Source organism: Notamacropus eugenii, chromosome 1 (genome assembly GCF_028372415.1).
Source record: "Notamacropus eugenii isolate mMacEug1 chromosome 1, mMacEug1.pri_v2, whole genome shotgun sequence".
Lineage (NCBI taxonomy): Eukaryota > Metazoa > Chordata > Mammalia > Diprotodontia > Macropodidae > Notamacropus > Notamacropus eugenii.
Window position 1 is genome coordinate 595622073 of NC_092872.1, and position 23193 is coordinate 595645265.

Sequence of the window (23193 nt, forward strand, 5' to 3'; positions counted from 1 at the left end):
ACCTTGAGTTCAAATTCTGCCTCAGATACTTAATTGTAAGTATCCTAATATCCTAGGCAAGTCATTTAATCTCTTCAGTTTCCTCATCTGAAGGGGCTTGGACTTGATGGCCTCTGAGTTCCCTTGCAGCTCTAGGCACCATAAAGACTATGTTACTCTTTCTAGTACTCTTTAGCGTCCAAGGTTGTTGTCTCTCTGTGCCGTCTGACATGTGGGCCTCCTACTGTATGTAGCTTGAAGTACCACCAGTCTGGTTATTATTGATGCTCATGTGGGAAAGGATGCTTGGATTTCGTTTGATTTTTATAAGTGAAAGTAGCAGTCCACATTCATCAGGGGTAATATCAAACAGCTCCCACTGCATTTTTTTTGCTTTTTAAAAGAAACTTTATGATGCTTATATTGTCCACATGGTGATGTTTTATGCATTAGGAGACACAGCCCCAAATGCCACCTAAGTTATCATAGTAAGAACCCTTTAGTGACAAGAATAGAGCACACTTTTTGACTTACAGAATGCCTTCTCCATCTAAACAGCTGCCTCAGCACTGCTGGACACACCGGAAATTTGTGCCATCGAGTTTGAAGACAAAATTGAGCTCAGAGTTGTCACACCAAGATCCCAAAGAGTTATCACATTAATAATCCATACTTTAATCATTAAGAGTAAATTCAAGACAAGTAGGAAAATGTGCACCATGCTGTAAAGTGGATAGAATGTTGATAAGAACTCTTAGTTCCTCTGTTACTAATTGGTAATTTTCAGGAATCAGCAATCCTAACTGACAATCAGCAGTTATATGCTGCAGGTTTTCTACATGTGATAACTGAGCCAAATTAGAACTCCTTCTTGAAGCCGAAATGGGCATTTTGCAACTGTATGCCCTGAACTTCAGGTAACTTTCATCTTCCCCCAAAAATTCTCTTTATTCCTACATAAAGTATGTATATGAAAGATAGGTATTATCTGAAGGTCAGTTCTGTGGACCCCCAAATGTAAATACCTAGAGAAGGGAGTCAAGGGTTGATGGTCAGATTCATTAACTAGTATGACCACCCCGTGATTTTCCAATTATCTATTGAATAAGAGATCTCACCTAGCCCTTAAATAATTTAACAAGTTTCTCACTGTACTATTTCTCTATGTTAGCAAAAAGCATCTAAGCATGAAGACATTAGAAGCAGCTGAGCATGTATTGTTCATTTAATAGGATTTTTAATATTAAAGGCTATTTTATTGAACTCAGTCATCTCTAACTTTCCTTAGATAAAATGCAAAACAGGCTACTTGATATTCTTCCTAGTCAATGACAATGCAAGTTCCAAAACAACAAATAAAAAGGTATATAAATTCATTTAACACACATACGCACTTCATAAAACTTCTGTTTAAGTTTATATAACTTTTGCTTTTATAGTTCTGATAAAATTTGAGTGTATTCATGAGGTTGTGTAGGGTCATAGGATGTAGAGCTGTGAGATACCTTACAGATAATCTAAGCCAATGCTTTCATTTTACAGATGTAGAAATTGAAGCCCAGAGACATTAAGTGACTCGTCCAAGGTCACACCAGGAGTAAATTAGTACAGAGTGTGGATTTCAACCTAAGTCTTCTGGCTCAAAATCCAGTGTTCTTTCCCTACAGTCTGTCTTCATTTTCTCTTGGTATTACAGTATCTTAAAGTATGGCCAAATTATCTGAACCTCCACAATTAGGTCTGTGGAATCTGTAATCGAAACTATTGAGTTTAAGATGTTTGTATTACAAAGATGCAGCATTCATCAGTTTATATGGTATACCCACTGACACAGATCACAAGGAGAGATTGTCTTTTAGAGGTTCTCTGGATGAAGATTTTGTCATCCTGCGGCCAATCATGTGATAAACATCTCAAGATGTGGCTGGTCTGGTCCTTGAGTGACAGATATACACTCCTTTGCCAGGTATATACTTCTCTGGATTGGACCTGTCAGCTTGAACTGACAAAAGAAACAAATAGTCAGACTTCATCAAAGGCACTACTATTTACATATTTGAAAAATAAGTTTCTGGATGTATATTAGATTACTGGACATCCAGTGCAGATGGCCACAATGAGAAGTTTGCCAGGTCTCTTTGGAAGGTAGCTACCTTTTAAAAAAAATCAGTGTCTTATCTTAGCATTCCATTCCATTCCATTCACTTCTGACTATATCCCTCTCCTCTGTTCTACCCAAGGAGCCACCCCTTATAAAAAGGAAAAAAAAACCAGAAAGACAAAAATAGAATTGAAAAAATCCCAGTACGTCAGCTGAGTGTGACAGCATATGCCCTTGTTCCATGCTCATTGCTATCCATACCTCTGCAAAAAAGGGAGGTAGATATATGTTCTCATATCTTCACCAGGGCCACAGTTGTCAGTATGATTACACAGATGTTTCTTGATGTTATTTTTGGTTTTTTTCCCATTTACATTGTTGCGGTCATGGTATACGTTGTGTTCCTGGCTCTCCTCACTTCATTCTGAATGCGTTTATACGTCTTCTTGAGGTTCTCTTTATTCATTATTTCTCACAGCTCATTAATATTGCATCCCATTTTGTTTAGCCGTTCCTCAATCAATGACTATCTACTTCATTTCTAGCCCCTTGCTACTACGGGTCCTGCTATAAGTATCTGGGTATATATGAGATCTTTCTTTTATCCTTAACTACTTGGGATAATTTGCCTAGCAGTGAGATAAAAGGGTATGGTTTTTAGTCACTTTCTTGGCATAATTCCAAATTGCTTTCCAGACCAATTTACTGTTCCACCAACAGGACAATTACAATGCCAATCTTGCCAAAACCCCTCCAATATGGATACTCATATTTTTTTTTCACCTTTGCCAAAGGTGTGAGGCATAACATCAGACTTGTTTGGATTTGCATTTTTCCTATTACCATTTATTTGAAACAGGTTTTGTTTTTTTTTTTTTGGTTTGACTGCTTTCATGTGACTGGTTAACAGTTTATAATTCTTTTTTTCAGAATTCTTTCTTTATATCCTTTGACCACTTATTCACTGAGGAATGGACTTTGGTCTTGCATATTTCAGTTGGTACCCTAGCAGAAATATTTGATGCAAAGATTTTTCCCAATCAGCTGTCTTTTCTTTATTCTGTCTGCCTTAATTTTGTTTGTGCAAAAGCTTTTCAATCTTCTTGCCATTGATTTTTAAAATTTTTTTGTAATGGTCTCTTTTCCTTGTCTGGTTGAAAACTATCCTGTCCAAAGCTGTGAAAGTTACCTGATTTGCTTCTTTCTTTTAATTATTTTGTGGTGTGACTTTTAATATTCAAATATCCATTTTGAGTTTATTGTGGTATATAAGATATTGGTGTAGGATAATTGTTTTTAATAAATAACATTCATTCAACTCACTTTAAGACAATTTTAAGCTGATGTTATAGATGAGAATATGTGGTCATATGACAACAATGTGAGAGGCCCACTCACAAGTAACATTAGAATGGAACTTGGAAAAAAGCAATTAGAATATCAAACTTTTCTGGAGAAGGAAAAATTTCCCATACTTTCATATATTGCCATAGATCGCTTTGATTTCTTTTTCTGAAAACTGCCTGTCCATATCCTTTGGCCATTTATCCACTGGGAAATGACTTTTATTCTTATAAATTTGATTCCACATATATTTGAGAAATGAGGCTTTTATCCTAGAAACTTGCAAAAATTTTCCCCAGTTTTCTGCTTTTCTTCTAATCTTGGTTGCCCTGGTTTTGTTTGTGCAAAAGCTTTTTAATTTAATGTAATCAAAATTGTCCATTTTACATCTCATGATGCTCATTATCTCTTGCTTAGTCATAAATTCTTCTCATCTCTAGATGTGAAAGGTAAATATGCCATACTTCCTTAATTTGCTTATAATATCACCTATTATGTCTAAATCACATATTCATTTTTACCTTATATTAGTATATGGTGTGAGATGCTGATCTATTTCTAGTTTCTGCAAAACTGCTCTCCAGTTCTCCCAAGAATTTTTGTAAAACAGTGAGTTCTTGCCCCTAAAACTTGGAACTGTGGATTTATCAAACACTAGATTACTATGGTCATTTACTACTGTTTATTGTGTTGCTAATCTATTCCAGTGATCCACCACTCTATTTCTTCGCCAGTACCAGATTGTTTTGATGATTATTGCTTTGTAATACACTTTGAAATTGAGTACTGTTAGGCTACTTTCTTTCACATTTATTTCATTGTTTCCTTTGATATTCTTGACTGCTGTTCTTCCAGGTGAATTTTTTTTTTTTACTATTTTTTTCTAGCTCTATAAAATATTTTTGGTAGTTTGATTGGTATTGCACTAAATAGATAAATTGATTTAGGTAGAATTTTCATTTTTATCATATTAGCCCAGCCTACCCATGAGCAATTACTATTGCTCCAATTGTTTAGATTGGACTTTATTTGTGTAAAAAGTGTTTTGTGTGTCTATATTTTCCCCGAGTTTGTCTTGAGAGGTAGATGTCCAAGTATTTAATATTGTCTACAGTTATTTTAAATGGAATTTCTCTATCTCTTGCTTCTGGACTATTGGTGATATATAGAAATGCTGATGATTTATGTTGTTTTATTTTATATCTAGCAACTTTACTAAAGTTGTTAATTATTTCAACTAGCTTCTGCATATCATCTGCAAAGGGTGATAGATTTTCCTCTTCATTGCCTATTCTAATTCCTTCAATTTCTTTGTATTTTTATTACTATAGCTAGCATTTCTAGTACAATATTTAATAATAATGGCGATAAATTGCTTCACCCCAATCTCATTGGGAAAGCTTCTAGCTTATCCCTATTACAGACAATGTTCACTGATGGTTTCAGCTAGATACTACTTATCCTTTAAGGGAAAGCTCCATTTATTCCTATCCTTTCAAGTGTTCTGAATAAGACTGAGTGTGATATTTTCTCAAAAACCTTTTCTACATTTATAATCATATGATTTTTTTGTTGGTTTTCTTATTGATACAGTCAATTATGCTGATAGTTTTCCTAATATTGAACCAGTCCTGCATTCCTGGTATAAATCCCACCTGGTCATAGTGTGTGATCTTTGTGGTGCGTTGCTGTAATTTCTTGTTAGGATTTTATTTAAATATTTGCATCAATACTCATTAGTGAAATTGCTCTATAGTTTTCTTTTTCTGTTTTTGCTCATTCTGGTTTCTGTATCAGCACCACATTTGTGTGATAAAAAGAATCTGGCAGGTGTTATAAAAGGAATCTTTGCCTATTTTTCTAAATAGGTTATATAGTATTAGAATTAATTATTCTTTAAATGTTCGCTAGAATTCATATGTAAATCCATCTGGTCATAGAGATTTTTTCTTAGGGAGTTCCTTGATAGCTTGTTCATTTTCTTTTTCTAAAACAGGGCTATTTAAGTATTTTATTTCCTCTTCTGCTAATTTGGGCAATTTACATTTTTGTAACTATTCATCTATTTCACTTAGATTGTTAGATTTATTGGCATATAATTGGGCAAAAGAGGTCTTAATAATTGCTTTCATTTTCTTTTCATTGCTGGTGAATTCATCCTTTTCATTTTTGATATGGGCACTTTGGTTTTCTTTTTAAAATAAAATTAATCAATGGTTTATTTATTTTATTGGTTTTTTTTTTCATAAAACCAGCTCCTATTTTTACTTATTAGCTCAATAGTTTTCTTACTTTCAGTTTATTAATCTTATCTTTGGTTTTCAAGATTTCCAATTTGGTGCTCAATTTGGGAATTTTTTTATTTGTTCTTTTTCTAGTTTTCTTTTTAGCTTCACACCCAAGTCATTTATATGATCTTTCTATATTTTATTGATGTAAGCATTTAGAGATATAAAATTTCACCTACATACTCCTTCAGCTGAATCCCATCAGTTTTGGTATGTTTTCTTGTCATTCTCCTTACTGAAATTATTGATTGTTCCTATGAATTGTTGTTTTGACACACTTATTCTTTAGAATTAGATTATTTATTTTTCTATTAATTTTTAATCTGTTTCCTTGGCCCTTTGTTGAATGTAGTTTTATTGCATTATAATCAGAAAAGGGTGAATTTAATATTTCTTCTTTTTTGCATTTGGCTGTGAAGTTTTTATGCCTTAATATGTGGCCATTTTTTTATAGGTGCCATGTACCACTGAGAAAAAGGAATATTTCTTTCTATTCCATTCATTTTTGTCCAGAGGTCTATCATATCTAAATTTTCATCTCCTTAACTTCTTTCTTATTTATTTTTATTAGATTTCTCTAGTTCTGAGAGAAGAAAGTTGAAGTCCCCCAGTAGTATAGTTTTATTATCTATTTCCTCCTAAAACTCATTTAGCTTTTCCTTTAAGAATCTGGATGCTATACCATTTGATGAATTTTTATTTTGTATTGATATTACTTCACTGTCTACCGTACTGTTTAGCAAAATGCAGTTTCCCATTTATCTCTTTTAATTAGATCTATTTTTGCATTTGCTTTGTCTGAGATCATCATTGCTACCCCTGCTTTTTTTAAAATTTCAGCTGAAGCACAATAGATCTGCTCCAGTCTCTTATTTTTACTGTGTCTCTCTGCTTCAAGTATGTTTCTTGTAAATAATATAATATTGGATTCTGGATTTTAAACCGTCCTGCTATCCACGTCTGTTTTATGGGTGAATTCATCCCATTCACATTCACAGTTATGATTACTAATTCTGTATTTCCTTCCATCCTATTTTTCCCGTTTATACTTTTCTCTTCTTTCACCCTGTCTCCCCTCAAAAGCATTTTACTTCTGTCCACCACCTCCTCCAAACTACATTCCCTTCTATCAGCCCCCCTCCCCCCACCTTCTTTTATCCTCCTCACCTCCCATTCCCTGTAGAGCAAGATAGGTTGTTATACCCAACTGAGTGTATGTTATTTCTTCTTTGAGCCAACTCCTGATGAGAGTTCAAGCATTGACTGCCACCACCATCCATCTTCCCCTCCACTGTAAAACTCTTTCTTTTGTACACTTTTATGTGAGATAATTTATCCCATTCTACCTCTCCCTTCTTCCTTCTCCCAGTGCATCCATCTTTTTCACCCCTTAATTTTATTTTTTTAGATATCATCCTATCATACTCAACTCACCCCCATGCCCTCTGTCCATGCAGACTCCTTCTACTGCTTTAATAATGATGAAGTTCTTAGGAATTACAAGTACCATCTTTCCATGTAGGAATGTAAACAGTTTAACCTTTTTGAATCTCTTGTGATTTCTCTTTTCTGTTATGCTACTCTTAAGTCTTGCATTTGAAAGTCAGATTTCCTATTCAGTTCTGGTCTTTCCATCAGGAATGTTTGAAAATCCTCTATTTCATTAAATATTCATTTTCCCTCTGAAAGATTGTTCTCAGTTTTGCTGGGTAGGTGATTCTTGGCTGCAACCCTAGCTCCTCTTCTCTATGAAATATCACATTCTAAATGCCCCAGTCTTTTAAGATAGAAGTTGCTAATTCTTGTGTAATCTTAACTGTAGCTCCATGATGTATTAATTGTCTCTTTCTGTCTTGTTGTAATATTTTCTGCTTGACCTCAGAGCTCTGGAATTTCACTATAATATTCCTGATAGTTTTCCTTTTGAGATCTCTTTCAGGAGGTGATTGGTAGATTCTTTCCATTCTTATTTTATCTGTTGGTTCTAAGATATCTGGACAGTTTTCCTTGATAATTTTTTGAAAGATTATTTCTAGACTTTTATTATCATAGCTTTCAGTTAGTTCAATAATTCTTAAATTATGTCTCCTCAATATATTTTCCCAGTCAGTTTTTCAATGATATGGTTCATATTTTTCTATTTTTTCATTCTTTTGATTTTGTTTCATTGTTTTTTGATGTCCCATGGAGTCATTAGCTTTCATTTGTCCAATTCTAATTTTTAAGGAATTATTTTCTTCAATGAATTTTTGTACCTCCTTTTCCACTTGACCAATTTTGCTTCTTAAGGAGCTCTCTTTAGAGGATTTTTGTGCCTCATTTACCAAGCTATTGACTCTTTTCATGATTTTATTTCATTTCTCTCATTTATTTTCCCAGTTTTTTCCTCTACCTCTCTTATTTGATTTTTAAAATTCTTTTTGAGTTCTTCCATGAATGTGGGGGTGGGGTAAAAGATTGTGACCAATTCACATTTTTCTTTGAGGCTTTGTCTATAGCTGATTTTACTTCCATGTCTTCTCTTTTTTGTTGTTTGCTCACTTCCCAGTCCATTTCTTGACTAACTTTATGTTAAAATTGAGCTTTGCCCCCACAGTAGAGGGAGTGCTGTCCCAAGTTTCAGGTTTTCCATTCTGATATTTTCAGAGCTAGTTGTGGGGGTCTGTGAGTTTTCAGTTCTTCCAAAGTGGTATGATATAAAGAGAAGTGTGGTCATGACTCTCCTTGCTTGTGCTGTGATCTATGAGTGACTATAAGCACTCTTTCCTGCCCTGAAACTGTAAACAGGGTCTCTTCTCCCCTGTGGCCACCATCACTGGTGCACTAGTGCTCCTCCTCACCCTGGGACTGTGTCCCAGAAACTTGTATGGGCAATGCATCAGAATTCTGCACCCAGTAACAGCAAACTGTCCCCTGTAATCTCTTGACCAGTTATCTGACCCCTTTACTAGCTGTAGGTTGAGAACTCTAGAAGTTGCCACACACCCCCAAGGCCTGCTGCTGGCTTGTGGGGGTGAGAATGGGGGCATCCTGTACAGCCCTCCACTCCACACTCACCCCAGTAAGACAGACCATTCCTGCCAACCTCCTCAGTTGTCTTGGGCTGGAAAATTGTTTCACCTTAGCATTTTGTTGGTTCTGTTGCTTCAAAATTCATTTTGAGGTATTACTTTAAAGTTATCTGGAGGAGAATTTGGGAGAGTTCAGAGAAGTTTCTCCTTTACTTGCCCATCTTGGCTCTTCCTCCTCCCCAATACTTCTTCTGATTAAAAAAGGTAGCAGTTGGAAATCCTATGTTTACCCATCATGATGCTTACCCCTCAGAAAGCAAAATGCTATAGTGAAAAGCACACTAAATTCCAATCTACAAGTCTTTCTACCTTCTAGCATTATGACCATAGAAAACCCACTTAATCTCTTCAAATCTCCAGTTCCTCTACCATAAAATCAAGAAATTTACTTAATAGTTTCTAATGTCCCTTTAAATTCTCAATGCTATGGTCTAATTTCATCTCTCTTTTAAATATTAATCTTGTTTTTCTAATGAACTTTGGACTCCTTATACTTTTTGATATAATCTATAGCACCCAGAATAGCACTGAATGTATCAGATCCACCATCCATATTTGTTTAATTAAACTTAGTAATATCACTAGTTATTTCTATGTAATCTTTTTTCCTAACAGCCTGAAGGACTTTAATGTATATTCTTTCATTTGATCTATTATTATCAAAGTGATCTATTATGGCAATGAAGGAAGATAAAATTGTTAGTTTAATTCTTCTTTTGTGGGTAAAAAATCCAAGTTACAGAGAAGTTAAATGAAATTAAGATAAAAATCTAGATTTTTAGATGTTCAGTCCAATTCTATATCCACTCTACAACACAGAGTCCAAACAGTTTTCATCCAGGATGGTTTGTCATTCACTGGGGCTTTACTTGGGACCTCAAGAATTGAAATTTACACTTAACACTAACCTATTAAAAATAGATGAGTACATGCAAAGCTTTAACATCAATACATTTCCCCAGTTCTTTACTTTAAGATTCATGGTATATATGATAGCCCCTACTTAATTCAGAGTAGGACCATTTGTTCACCCAAGCAGAAAATGCAGATCATTGCTTAGAATATTTAAGTTAATTTTAAAAATCTTTCTTACCCATTAAGATAATTAAAAGTTTGAAACAAATACAGAAGTATATTTTACTGTGGAAGATGATATCATTAATTCTATGAGTACACAGCCCCCAGTTTTGTTGTCTAGCAGAGAGAGTTGCCAAGATATAGAAAATACCCTTAGAGCACTGGCATCTTCCTTCTGTGTCCTGTGAAGTGCAGAAGAGATAATTAGAGGGTCCTCATGTTACTTAGCAACCAGTGAATACTGTTTGCTATCATATCATTAATATGATATGAAAGTGCTTCATATAAGGCATTCATTTTGCATTAATGAAAATCAAATTTGATGATATGATACAGAATCTATTCTTACTTGTGACTTATTATAATACTTAAGTAGCTTATTTATTGAATTAAGGGTGAGTGGTTTTCATGCTTCAGATTGTGAAAGTGACTTTGTTTTCAATAATATCCTGCAAAATTTGATAATGTGATTACCCAGCTCTAAAGAACTGATATCTATACTTTGGCACAACACTGCTCCTCTGAGACAGTCTTAAAGAGAAGCAAATAAATTGCTATCTTACATATTACTGATGAGAACTGAAGTAGTGGTTCTAAGTTATCTATAACTTTCTTGAGAGTGAAGAGAGGAAGTATTTTGGATGATGAGAACATTCAATAATGACCCCAGCTGTCAAAACCTAGGAAAAGCTCCTTCAGCCTACAGATGAGAAAGCTTAAGGAACCAAGGTGCCTCAAGTTATAAGATAATAGCAGCAAAATAGACCACTGGGGACTACCTAGCCTATTTTCATCTACAGAAAGGACTGTACTCAAAGTACCTGAGTCATGTTGAATACTCAGGAAAAATGAAAATTAAAAGGTTCATAGAGGGAAAAACCCCAAGATTTTAGGCTAAACATAAAGATGCATGCTTTGAGAATCTGCTTTGTTAAGGAATATGCTTATATAGCCTGAGAAATTTGAAATCTGCTTGAGATTTTAAAGAATATATTATACCACCCATGGAAAGTATTGTTTCAAAGGAATCTGAGTACTCTTGTACTCTGAAAGGGGTTGGAACAGATCATGTCAATACATTTTTCCACCTTAATTTTTCTTACTTTTTTAAAATATGCTTTTTGACATATTAAAAATGTCACTAATCCAATAGTACTAGTACTCATCAATAACTGACTTACATAATAAATCACATGCACACCTTCCCTTAAAATAATTAGGTTTCCTGAAAAAGAACACATAAAATTTTATAAATAAAACAGCACTTTAAATATACTTGGGAAGCTTATTACAAAGAAATCAAGTGCTTAGTCTTGTTGTTTTTTAAAGTGAAAAAACTTTTATAACAAGTAAGTCACTAGTTTACCTATTTTGTGATTTTGCCTTCTTGATTTGTATTGTAGTGCACAATTCAATTAATAAATCTTGGTTAAGCACTAGTTTCTAGTATAGAAACTGGAGTTATAAAGGGAGAGGGGACAGGAAATAAGTATTTATTAAAGAACAATTACGTGTCATGCTTGTACTAAATGCTTTACAAATATCTCATTTGTTGCTCACAACAACCTGGGAAGGTAGGTACTTTTATTACCTCCTTTTTACAGCTGAGGAAACTGAGGGAACTAAAGGGCAAGGGACTTGCCGAGGAGCAGACAGCAAGTAAAAATCTAAGACTAGATTTGAACTCTGGTCTTCCTGACTAGGAACTCCAGTGTTCTAGCCAATTCTAACCTGTAACTAACCTAGCTGCCCAACAAAAGACAAAAACAACCTAGTCTTTGGCCATAAGGATTTACATCTCCCAGTATATTTGCATAGTAAGGGAGTAGGAAGAGGAAATATTCACAAATAAATGATATAAGTAGAATGGGATAATGGTAAAGGAGAGATCCTAATCAAAGAAAATTTGAGAAGAGAGTGGTCATCTTAGGTAGGGGGCATCATGGAAGGTTTCATGTAGGCAATTATGGTATCTGAATTAGGTTTTGAAGGGAAAATTTCAACAAGTAGAGATGAAGATGGAGACCACTGCATGTAGGCATTCTACGGCTTTTGTGAATCCACAAAACAGTTCAGGGATGAGATTAGAAATAGCTAATAGTCCAGTTTCTCTAGAATATAAAATATGTAAAGAGAGACAGTAAGAAATCGAGGTGGAAAGGTAGGCTCATAGGTTCCTATCAGTGAGGGTTGGAGCTTTAAAGATTATCTATTTCAGCCCCCTCCTTTTACAGAAGAAGAAATGGTGGCTCACAGGGAAGATGAGTCAAGTTTTGAAAATATCAAGTATTCAGTGTTGGTATAAAATAAAGATGAAGATATCCAGTAGAAAAATTTTTTCTTTTTAAAAATTTTTTATTATTATTTTTTAACGTATAATTTATTTTCAGTTTTCAATATTCACTTCCACAAGAATTTGAATCCAAAATTTTCTCCCCATCTCCCTACCCCGCACCCTGCGACAGCATACACCCCCAGCCATACCTTTCTCCAGTCTGTCCTCTCCTATTACTCCCCCTGTTCTTCCATCTCCCTCCCCTGTTTTCCTGTAGGGCAAAATAGATTTCTATACCGTACATCTTATTTCTCAGTTGCATGCAAAAATAATTTTTAACATTCATTATTAAAGCTTTGAGTCCCATATTCTCTCCCTTCCTCCCTCCTTCATTAAGGAAGCAAGCAATTCTTTATAGGTCAAACATGTGTAGCCATGCAAGATACATCCATAATAGTTATGTTGTAAAAGACTAACCACATTTCCCTCTGTCCTATCTTGCTCTCCATTTATTCCATTCTCTCCTTTGACCTGTCCTCCCACAATAGTGTTTGCTTCTGATTATTGCTTTTCCCAATTTGCTGTCCCTTCTATTATCTTCCCTCTCCTATCCCCTTTCTCCCTGTCTTCCTTCAGGGTAAAACAGATTTCCCTATCCAATTGAGTGTGTATTATTCCCTCCTTCAGCCAAATCCCATGAGAGAAAGACTCACTTATTCCCTTTCATCTCCCCCTCTTCCCTTCCATTGTGAGAAGCTCTTTCTTGTCTCTTTTATGTGAGATGATTCACGACATTTACCTCTCTCTTTTTCTTACACATAGTACATTCCACTCAACAGTAAATTTTATTTTTTTTTTAGGTATTATCCCTTCATAGTCAGCTCACACACCTCCCCTTTAAGGGTAACTAGGTGGTACAGTGGAGAGAGTACCAGAGCAGGAGTCAGGAGGACCTGAATGCAGATCTCACCACAGACACTTGACACTCACTAGCTGTGTGACCTTGGTCAAGTCACTTAATCCCAGTTGCCTCATCCTGGGTTATCTCCAGTCATCCTTATGCATATGTGGTCATTGGATTCAGATGGCCCTGGAGGAGAAGTGAGGCTAGTGACCTGCATAGCCCTCCCTCACTCAAAACAAAGTCAAGTGCAAGTCATGTCATTATTTCCCTGATGACATGGTCTTTGGCAATGAAGGATGAACACACACACAGCTCACCCTTTGCCCTCTCTGTATACACACACACATACACACACACACACCCATGCATACACCCATGTACATACATATATGTACACAAATATAATATACATATACTCCCTCTAACTACCCTAATACTGAGAAAGGTCTCATGAGTTACAAATACCATCTTTCCTTGTAGGAATGTAAACAGTTCAGCTTTAATAAGTCCCATATGGCTTCTTTTCTGTTTACCTTTCCATGTTTCTCTTGATTCTTGTATTTGAAAGTGAAATTTCTGTTCGGTTCTGGTCTTTTCAACAAGAATGATTGGAAGTCCTTTATTTCACTGAAGTTCCATTTTTTTCCCTAAAGTATTATACTCAGTTTTTCTGGGTAGGTGATTCTTGGTTTTAATCTTAGCTTCTTTGACCTCTGGAATATCATGTTCTAAGCCCTTCAATCACTTAGTGTAGAAACTGCTAAATCTTGTGTTATCCTGATTGTATTTCCATTATATTTGAATTGTTTCTTTCTGGCTGCTTGTAATATTTTCTCCTTGACCTGGGAACTCTGGAATTTGGCTACAATATTTCTAGGAGTTTTCCTTTCCATTTTTCTTTCAAGAGGAGATTGGTGAATTCTTTCCATTTCTATTTTACCCTCTGTTTCTAGAATATCAGGACAGTTTTCCTTGGTGATTTTTGAAAGATGATATCTAGGTTCTTTTTTTAATTGTGGTTTTAATTGTGGTAAAAATTTTTAAATTTTTTTCTCCTGGATCTATTTTCCAGGTCAGTTCTTTTTCCAATGAGATATTTCACACTGTCTTTTTTTTATTGTTTTGGTTTTGTTTTATAATTTCTTGATTTCTCATAAAGTCATTAGCTTCCATCTGCTCCATTCTAATTTTTAAAGAACTATTTTCTTCAGTGAGCTTTTGGATCTCCTTTTCCATTTGGTCAATCCTGATTTTAATGCATCCTTCTCCTCACTGACTTTTTGCCATTTGGTCTAGTCTATTTTTAAAGATGTTATTTTCTTTAGCATTTTTTGGGTCTCCTTTAGCAAGCTGTTGACTCATTTTTCATGATTTTCTTGCATCACTCATTTCTCTTCCCAATTTTCCTCCATCTCCCTTACTTGACTTTCAAAGTCCTTTTTGAGTTCTTCCATTGCCTGAGACCATTTCATATTTTTGGGAGGCTTTGGAAGGAGGAGTCTTAACCTTTCCATCTTTCTCCAGTTGTATGCTTTGGTCTTCCTCTGGTTGTATGCTTTGCTCTTCCTCATCTGAAAGGATGGAAGAAAATACCTTTTCACCAAGAAAGTAACCTTCTGTAGTTTTATTTTTCCCCTTCTGGGCATTTTCCCAATCAATTACTTGACTTTTGAGTCCTTTGTCAAATAGAGGGTATACTACCCCGGGCTTCAGAGGTTTTGTGCAGCTGTTCTCTGAGATATCTCTAGAAACCTGTAAGTTCCTAGTTCCTCCAAACTGGCATAGTCAAGGGACAGGTGTTTACACCTCTCCTGGCCTGCACTTTGGTCTGTGAGCAACCACAAGCACTTTTTTCTGCCCTGGATCTGTGAGCAGGATTCCCTCTCCACAGCCACCACCAGCTCTGCCACACCAGCACTCCTCCTCACCCTAGGACTGCCACTTAGGACTGAGACCCAGATCAGCTGCTCAATTCCCCCAGGTTGTATAGGCCCAGAGCTCCAGAAGTGGCTGCTGATATAGCAGTCGCTGCCACCACCCTGGGGCTGGACCTGGGACTGGACCCACTCCCCTTTCACCCAAGTGAAACAGTTTTCTCACTGACCTTTGAAACTATCTTTGGTGTTTGTGGGTTGAGATATCTGGAAACCTGCAGCTGCGGCCCATGATTCAGCACCCTAAAGCCTGCTCCAGTCCCATCTGTGCCAGTGTAACCCATGGTGGGCTGTGCTCTGCCCCAAGCCAGGTGTGATAGACCTTTCCTGTCAGCCTTCCAGGCTTTCTTTGGCTAGAAATCTGTTTCATTCTGCCATTTTGTGACTTCAGTTGCTCTAGAATTTGTTTAGAGTCATTTTTTACAGGCATTTTACAGGGCTTTGAGAGGAGAGCTCAAGCAGGTAGGTGCTTCCACTCCACCACCTTGGTTCCACCCCCCTCTTTCCAGAAAAAAATTTTTTATGCAAGACAACTTCAGAGGAGAAACTGCAGCTTGATATTTAAATTTGGGGATCATTTGTACACAGGTGATAATTTTAACCATGTAACTGAATGAAGTCACCAAAAGAAATAGAAGAGAAGGCTAAAGACACTTGGGGAATCCAACACTTCAAAAGCAAGAGGAACATAATGAACCAAAGAAAGAGACCAAGAAAAAGCAGCCAGACAAGCAAGAGGAAGACTACATAAGAGAAGAACTAAGAAAAAGCAATGTCATAAATCTCAAGAAAAGAGAGAAGATCCAGAAATATGAGTGATCTGCAGTGTCATACTGCAGAAAGGTCAAGAAGGAGAAGAATTTTAATATGTCATTGAATTAGTCAACTAAAAGGTCATTCATGATCTTGAAGAGATCAGTTCAGGAGAGTGATTGGGTCAGAAGTCAAAAGTCCATCCTTTATTAAATAAGATCCAAAACTAAGGCCTAAAATGTGCAATGATACATAGCCACATAGTCAATCATGGACAGAACTGAAATAGTAATTACATTAGGGTCAGTTGGTTGCCTTACTAATGACAAATATTCAGTGTGCCTGTTAATGCCTTGATAAAGGTGTTCCTTCTAATGATACAAATCTCAACCCATCTATGCTTTCTCATCCTGTGCAATTCTTGTTCATTTTTTTCTGACAAATGCTCCATATTTGTTTTACTTAACTCACTAAAGGAATTCCCTATAGGTCTTTGAGTAATTCATAGGTGCCAATATAAGACTCATGCTAAGTATGTGCTATTTTTCACTCCCAACACTTGACCAGCCCATCTCCTTTTCCAATCACATATCTCCTGGAATGACTCCAACAAAATGTCATACTCAGATGCCTCACCATAACATGGAAGTGACTCTGGGTTCTCAAAGGCTATGCTGGTGGAGTGAAAGTTGTCATAGGCTTTAACATGTTGGGAAAGCTTTCATAATGCCCGTGGTAACGAACTGAATAGGTTTCCAAAAGCTAATTACAGAGAAGCAAATCACCAATAAGCTAGTCACTTGGTTGTGAATTTTTTTGGCCAGATTTATTACTGATGTAGAAATTTTCCCTGAATCAGTTGTATGTGAACATTCAGAACATCAACTTTTTAAGATCAGAATTTAAAATAAAGAAAAAGTATAATAAAAAGCTATAGTGTGCAATTAAAAGATTGAATCCAAAATTAATTAGGCAGATTGCTAAACAATTAAAAATCAAAAATGGACAAGAGAAATGACATTATCACTAACTGCAACAATCAGTGTAAATAATTTCCACAATGCGAAGACCAAAAAGCAAGAGCAAGTCAACAATATGACTTACATTTACTTGCCAAATAGAGAGAGATGCCTGCTAAAGGCAACACCAGGTTACATCCTAAGTTTTTCTGTGAAATCTTATTAAGAAGGATGGTGAGTAATTATTACTATTATCATCTTATAAAGCAGAGAAAAACAATGAAAGTTAAAACCAAATTAAAGAAATTCTGGCAAGATATCAAAGTAAGCAAAGTCATCCCAAGGGCATCTAAGTATGAAAATGAAAAGAGGACTATAAGCAGAAAAATATGGAAAAGATTTGCAAACATCATTTAAAAACCAATGAAACCACTACATTTGGCCTCTAAAATAATATTCTTTGATGACAGAGGAAGTTGAAATGACATGAAAAAGAACAAAGATGAGAAAAGTAGATGAATTGGATCAAATATATATTGAAGAGATGCATGCTGGAAGGGAAACAATTAGAAGGGCACTGAGGAACTAATATAAGATTTGTCTAAAGAAGAGAAAGATACCAAAGGTATAGGAAAAATTTCGGACTTCATTAATACTGACTGAGAGAATAACAAGAACTACTAACTCATCTCCAATCTACACAAAAATCTTTCTTTTGATAACCTATATATGAATTAAAAGCATCCTCGAAGAGGGCATTAGCAGGGAATAAGGAGGCTTTCAAAAATGATATTCAACAGTTTACCATCTTATAGCTAATTGAAGGATATAAAGAGTATAAGATCCCATTCTACCTATGGTTTATCATGAAAATGCATTTGATTTGGCAGAACAAGATGCCACCTTATCAGCTTTTGAAAGCATGGTATTTCTCAAGGTACATTGATATCATTGAGGATTCCTTGGCAGATGTAATAAAGAAACAACACTGTTCAGTTATCTCCTGGTAATAAACATTGTGTGTGGCATAAAATCAGGAGATATATGCACAACAAAATATTTTCCATTGTGATGAAAGATATATATATGTAATAGAATTCAGGTTGAGAAAAGATTCTGTGTGAATAATGAGGTCCTCTAGATGCTCCTGTGTGTGAAAAACATTATGCTGATTGCATTTAGCTGCAGAACTTCTTAGAAGAGAGCTGTAATCAATCCTAAGAGTTTGGTCCATCTATTCACAAGGAAATATCAAAGGAATGAAGAATATCTACTGTCCAGATTTCAACATGCATTTTAATGGATACAAGTATAAAGTTTGTCTAATAGTGTGTGAGTGTGTGTGTGTGTGTGTATCTGGGATAGATAGTAGAGATAGATAAAGAGCTGGATCCAGAGCTGAAAAGGAGAATAGGCTAGATTTCCTATAGGAAACTGCAAAGCTCTTTTACTGACCCCAAGCTTCCCATGAAAGCAAAGGTCCATCTTTTCAATACTAACATTTCACTGGTATTGCTATATGGCAGCAAGATCTAGAATATCACTGCCTCTAATGAACAAAATGACTGTTGCATAGAAGGCAATAGAAAGGTGGATAGTAAATATGAGAAGGCTGAAGTATGCAATCACTGAGGAAATCTGGACAATAGTAGGTGTAAAGGATGTCATCGAGGATCTCTATGATAGGAAGAAAATATGGGCTCACCATGTAGCAAAAGCAGGAGAAGATAGATGTATAGCCACAGTGCTCCACCAGTATCCCTATGATGTAAGGAGAAAATCCTACAGCATATTAAGTGGACTATGGATCTAATGCCAGTATGTGGAAATAAGCAAAGCAAGAAATGAGCTACATGTGTTGGACAGGAATGAATGGACTGCAATCTGTATCTTTGGGGAGACTTTCTCAAGTGATAAAATCACAGATCTTTTGAGCATATGCATCATACATGATTTTCATTCTTTAGAGCTTGAAATAGCCCACAAATTTACTCATATAATATCATTTGGAGAATATTTGTATTAAAAAGATGGGTTTCTGTCTTGAGACTAGATTAGAATAATTGAAAGTGTTGTTTAATTTTCCAAATGCAATTCAGTCTACTGTCTTCCACCTACTCAATTTGACAAAATTTTCTGGGAAAACTGCATAGTATTCTGGCAGAAATTCTGTTAAACCAACACCTCACACCATATGCCAAGATAATCACTAATAGATACCCAATTTAGATGTGAAATCTGAAAGACAGACTCAAATTGAGCAGATAAAGAACTTTCACTTTTCAACTATGAGACAATATCAACAGCAGTTTTGCACAAAAGCTAGATTTTCCAGATAATGTATTTTCATAGAACAAAAGCTAGAAATTCTTTTTAGAAAACACTTTTTAGTGTCTATTTCATGAATCTCCATTTAAAAAGAAATTATGACTAGTGGTAAGTTGGAAATGGCCCAAACTATTATGAAACCCTTACTAGACAGATTTTTTTAAAAATTATTTTTAAAAATGTAATTTGAATTTGAAAATATTTCTAAAATTGATTTTTAACTGACTTGCTGGGTCAAACTAGCTGATATGTTTGGACAGACATGTTAGCATGAAAAATCAGCACCATGGCCAGAAGCTGTAGTATAGGATGAGTTCCGATTTGTTTCAGCACTAAGGTGTTGGATAGCAGCACTGTCCTGCTATTACAGCGTCACAGAATTATTCTGCTTTCAAAAATCCAATTATATTCTGAGGCATTTTTAAAGCATCCATAGTGTGATAGGCACTAGGAATACAAGGGAAAATGAAGAGCCCTTAAGAAGTTCACATTGTACTGGGAGGAAATAATAACTATACAGATAAATAAATACAAAGTAACTATAAATTAGTCTTGAAGGGATCTAGGGATTGTAAAGATGGAGAAAAGGAAGGAGAACATTCCAAAAACATTCTGTGTGCAAAGGCAAGGAGACAAGATGAAATGTTATCTATTGGAACAGTTTGTCTGGAGGATAGAAGAGATAAAATACATAGTATGAAATCACTGTGGGAAAAAAATAGGTTTGGAGCCAGAGTGTGCAAGATTTTAAGTGACAAACAGAAATTTTTAAATTTTATCCTGGAGATGATAAGGAGTTACTGATGCTTCTTGAGCAGAGTAGTGACCTGGTCAGATCTGTGCCTTAGGAATACCAGTTTGGCAGCTTTTGTGCAATGAAATGGCAAAGGAAGAGATCACACAGGGAGAGAGAGATGAATAGAAGATATTGCAAAAGTCTAGGCAAAAAGTGAGGAGAGCCTTAACTAGAGTGGTGGCTTTGTGAGCACAGAAAAGCATATGAGAGATGTTTTGGGTCTAGAATGAGCAAAAATTTGGTTACTGTTTGGAAAAAGTTTTTTTCTAAGGATGGAAGAAATGAGTAAGGTGCAAAGGGTATTTGTAGGCAGCAGCAAAGGAATCAGTAAATAATAAAATTGATAAGGAGAAGATAGCAGGAAATGAGATTAAGGACACAAGTAGAATGGCTGGCTTGGCCCATCCAAGAAGGCCCATCTCCTTATCTGAAGACCGAAGGAAAGGGGAGAAAATTGGGAATGATGTTGAGGAGACTTAAGGTTTACGAGATTTACAAATTAGGGAGAAGAATTAGCTTATGAAAAGTGGCCTTAATTTTCTCAGCAAAGTAAGGGAATGAGGTCTGCTGAAAAAAAGAGAAGGGTGTACATCAGTTTTGTTAAACTCAAATAGAAATGGGGACACTAAATCACAAATATCTACAGATTGGCTATTGCCTTAAAAAATCACATATTAACATTATCCTTGTTTTACTCCATTTTTGTGTGTTTTTGCTAAATATCTCCCAAGTACATTTTAATCTGGTGCACTCAGGAGTGTTGTGGTCACAATTTGACCTGCAGCCAAATAGAAATCATCAACTATCCATCTAAAAAAAGACTTATGGGTCATTGAAAAGCCAGTGTTTGACACATCTGGTGTCTACACCAGACTTATGGCAAGACAAGGAAATTTAGAACACATGGTATGGGGAATATGATAGAAAGTAAACCAAAGAAGCAAATGTACTATTAATCAGTTATATTTAAGGAAGAAAAACTGTTACTAGTATTGGTAGATTTAATTAGGCTGGCTACTGGTTTTGTCTATAGGCTATTTGAATCATTTAGAGAGCAAAAGTAAGTCTCAGATGAGCCTACAGTGTACATGAAAGGCAGCACAACTACACTGGGTTTCATAAGTTTCCTTTCTGTGGCTGTATCTTTTTGTCTTTCTTCTGGTGTACTAACCAGCAGGGAGAAGAAGTCAGAGGGACAGAATGTGTGTGTGTGTGTGTGTGTGTGTGTGTGTGTGTGTGTGTGTGTGTGTATTGATTGTATTGATTGAAATAACTGGGTTTGGGGATGATGATAGCATAATGGAGAGAGGAATCGAGGAACCAGGAGGTGGGTTATAGGTCTAAAACTGTCATAGGCAAATCACTTAACCCACAGTTTCATCAACTCCTTTAAAAGGAACAACTGATCTTTCAGGTTCTAATCAGCTTTAAAAATCTAGTTTAAAATTTATGAAAATTTCTTTTCATTGCAAATGAGCAGCACTCCTTAATTCAGTATTTAAAATGCAGTCTAAGAGCACTTAAATTGGATATTTAATTTCTTTATGAGTTTCCATTACATTCATTTTCACATCTTACATTCTGTCAGTGGCTACCCAGACAGTGCTAAAAAAAAAGTGGTCAAACTGTCATAATCACACTAAATTGATTTTGTGAACTCAATCTTATAGCCTTTTCAACTTAGAGACAATTTACACATACATAACATGTATTTGAGGCTTTAAACTTAAAGAGATTAAATAATTAGCGTCATTTTTACGAGAATGGAAAGAGAATTCAATTTCAGTTGCATTTTTAATGCTTGATTCTTGGAAATATCAAACCAAAAAAATATAATGGAGACATTAGGGAAGTGAAGGAACCTCTATGATGGTTTTTAATTGTACCTTTTGGTAAAAAGATATAAATTTTGTCTACTAGAAAAGAACCTTTTAAACAATGTTTATAAAAATTGGCTCTATTCAATGTAGTACATATACTCTGTGTATCTAAATTAGATGGCTAATAGTTTTTAAATAGGAGAAATTGTTTAACCAAAGAAATAATAACAAGACAATATCTTGCCTTCTGGAGTTTGTCAGGTCCTGAAGCATTAGTGCCTCAGTCACACAAAAGGTATTCCTCATACTTACATAAGATATATATATAGAGAGAGAGAGAGATTTTTTTTACTACAGAAAATAGATAGGAAATGGGGACAGCTGTGAGCATGACTGAGTGGCTGAGTGGGACTAATGCTTCTCAGTACTCTTTGCAGCCTAATTAGAGGAAAATGGTTGTGCTTTTTATGAAGAGAGAAGCAGAATAAGAAAGGAAGAACACATGAAGGGATGCTAAAGCCCTAAGAGCTTTTCTTTTCTTCTGGAATTAAATGCTAGCCTTGCTTCATACTATTAGTCCTAAACTTATATAGAAAATCAGTGCAAATCACTAGACAACTTTCAGAGGTAATGGCTTTATTTTACAAATGTAATTAATGTAGCTCCTAATAAACTATACATATACAGAGAAACTTTATGGATAGAAAAAGCTGGAAAATACTTGAAGTTAAATATTAATCTAGTTTAATTATATGATAAAAAATACATATTTCTAAAAATATTGCCCTATAAGAAAATATATAGGAAGTACTCTGTATACAGTAATTAGGCTGAAATATCACTAGATGTGCAAAGCACTGAATGAATTAATAACAGTGCATTATAGACTAATCCACCCAAATTAGAAATAAAATACTTGTGTTTTAAATCAAAATAATATTGTTTCTGTGTGTACAAATGGCTTGATTCTAATAAAGTTACAGTTACTCACAAAGTTGATTTCATTACTGGAAAAATTAGCTAAATCATTTTGTTGAATCATTGGATATTCCTTTAAAAGAAAAAAACAAAAATGGATAGTTTTGGTTTTGTTTGTTTTGTTTTTAATGAAAGTATTGTTTTATGGGCAACTAGGTGGCACAGCAGATAGAACACTGAGCTTAGAATCAGGAAGCCTCAGCTCCATGAATTCAAATCTAGTGTCAGATGCTTACTAGCTGTGTGCCAAGGGCTTAGGCAAGTTTCTGGACAAGTCATTTAACCCTGTTTGCCTTAGTTTCTCATCTGTTAAAAATGAAATAAAAAATTAGAGAAGGAAATTTCAAACCATTTCAGTATCTTTGTCAAGAAAACCCCAAAATGGGGTCACAGAGTTGAACACAACTGAAATGACTGAACAACAAAAATTGTTTTATATTGACAAACCAACCCTTATAGCAATATAACTATATGTATTGTATTAATTGGTTCAAACATTGTAAATGAATAGTCAGATCCATAAAAATACCATCTGGCTATTTTAGGGGAAGGAGGGAATAATTGACTCTGTGACACATCAAACTAG

General features: G+C 35.3%; 1 protein-coding gene across 3 annotated transcripts in view; it reads left to right on the top strand.

Moving 5' to 3' along the window:
• The window catches only part of CFAP61 (cilia and flagella associated protein 61), a 343664-nt gene that overhangs the window by 301289 nt on the left and 19182 nt on the right, over window positions 1-23193 (top strand). The window lies entirely within an intron of this gene.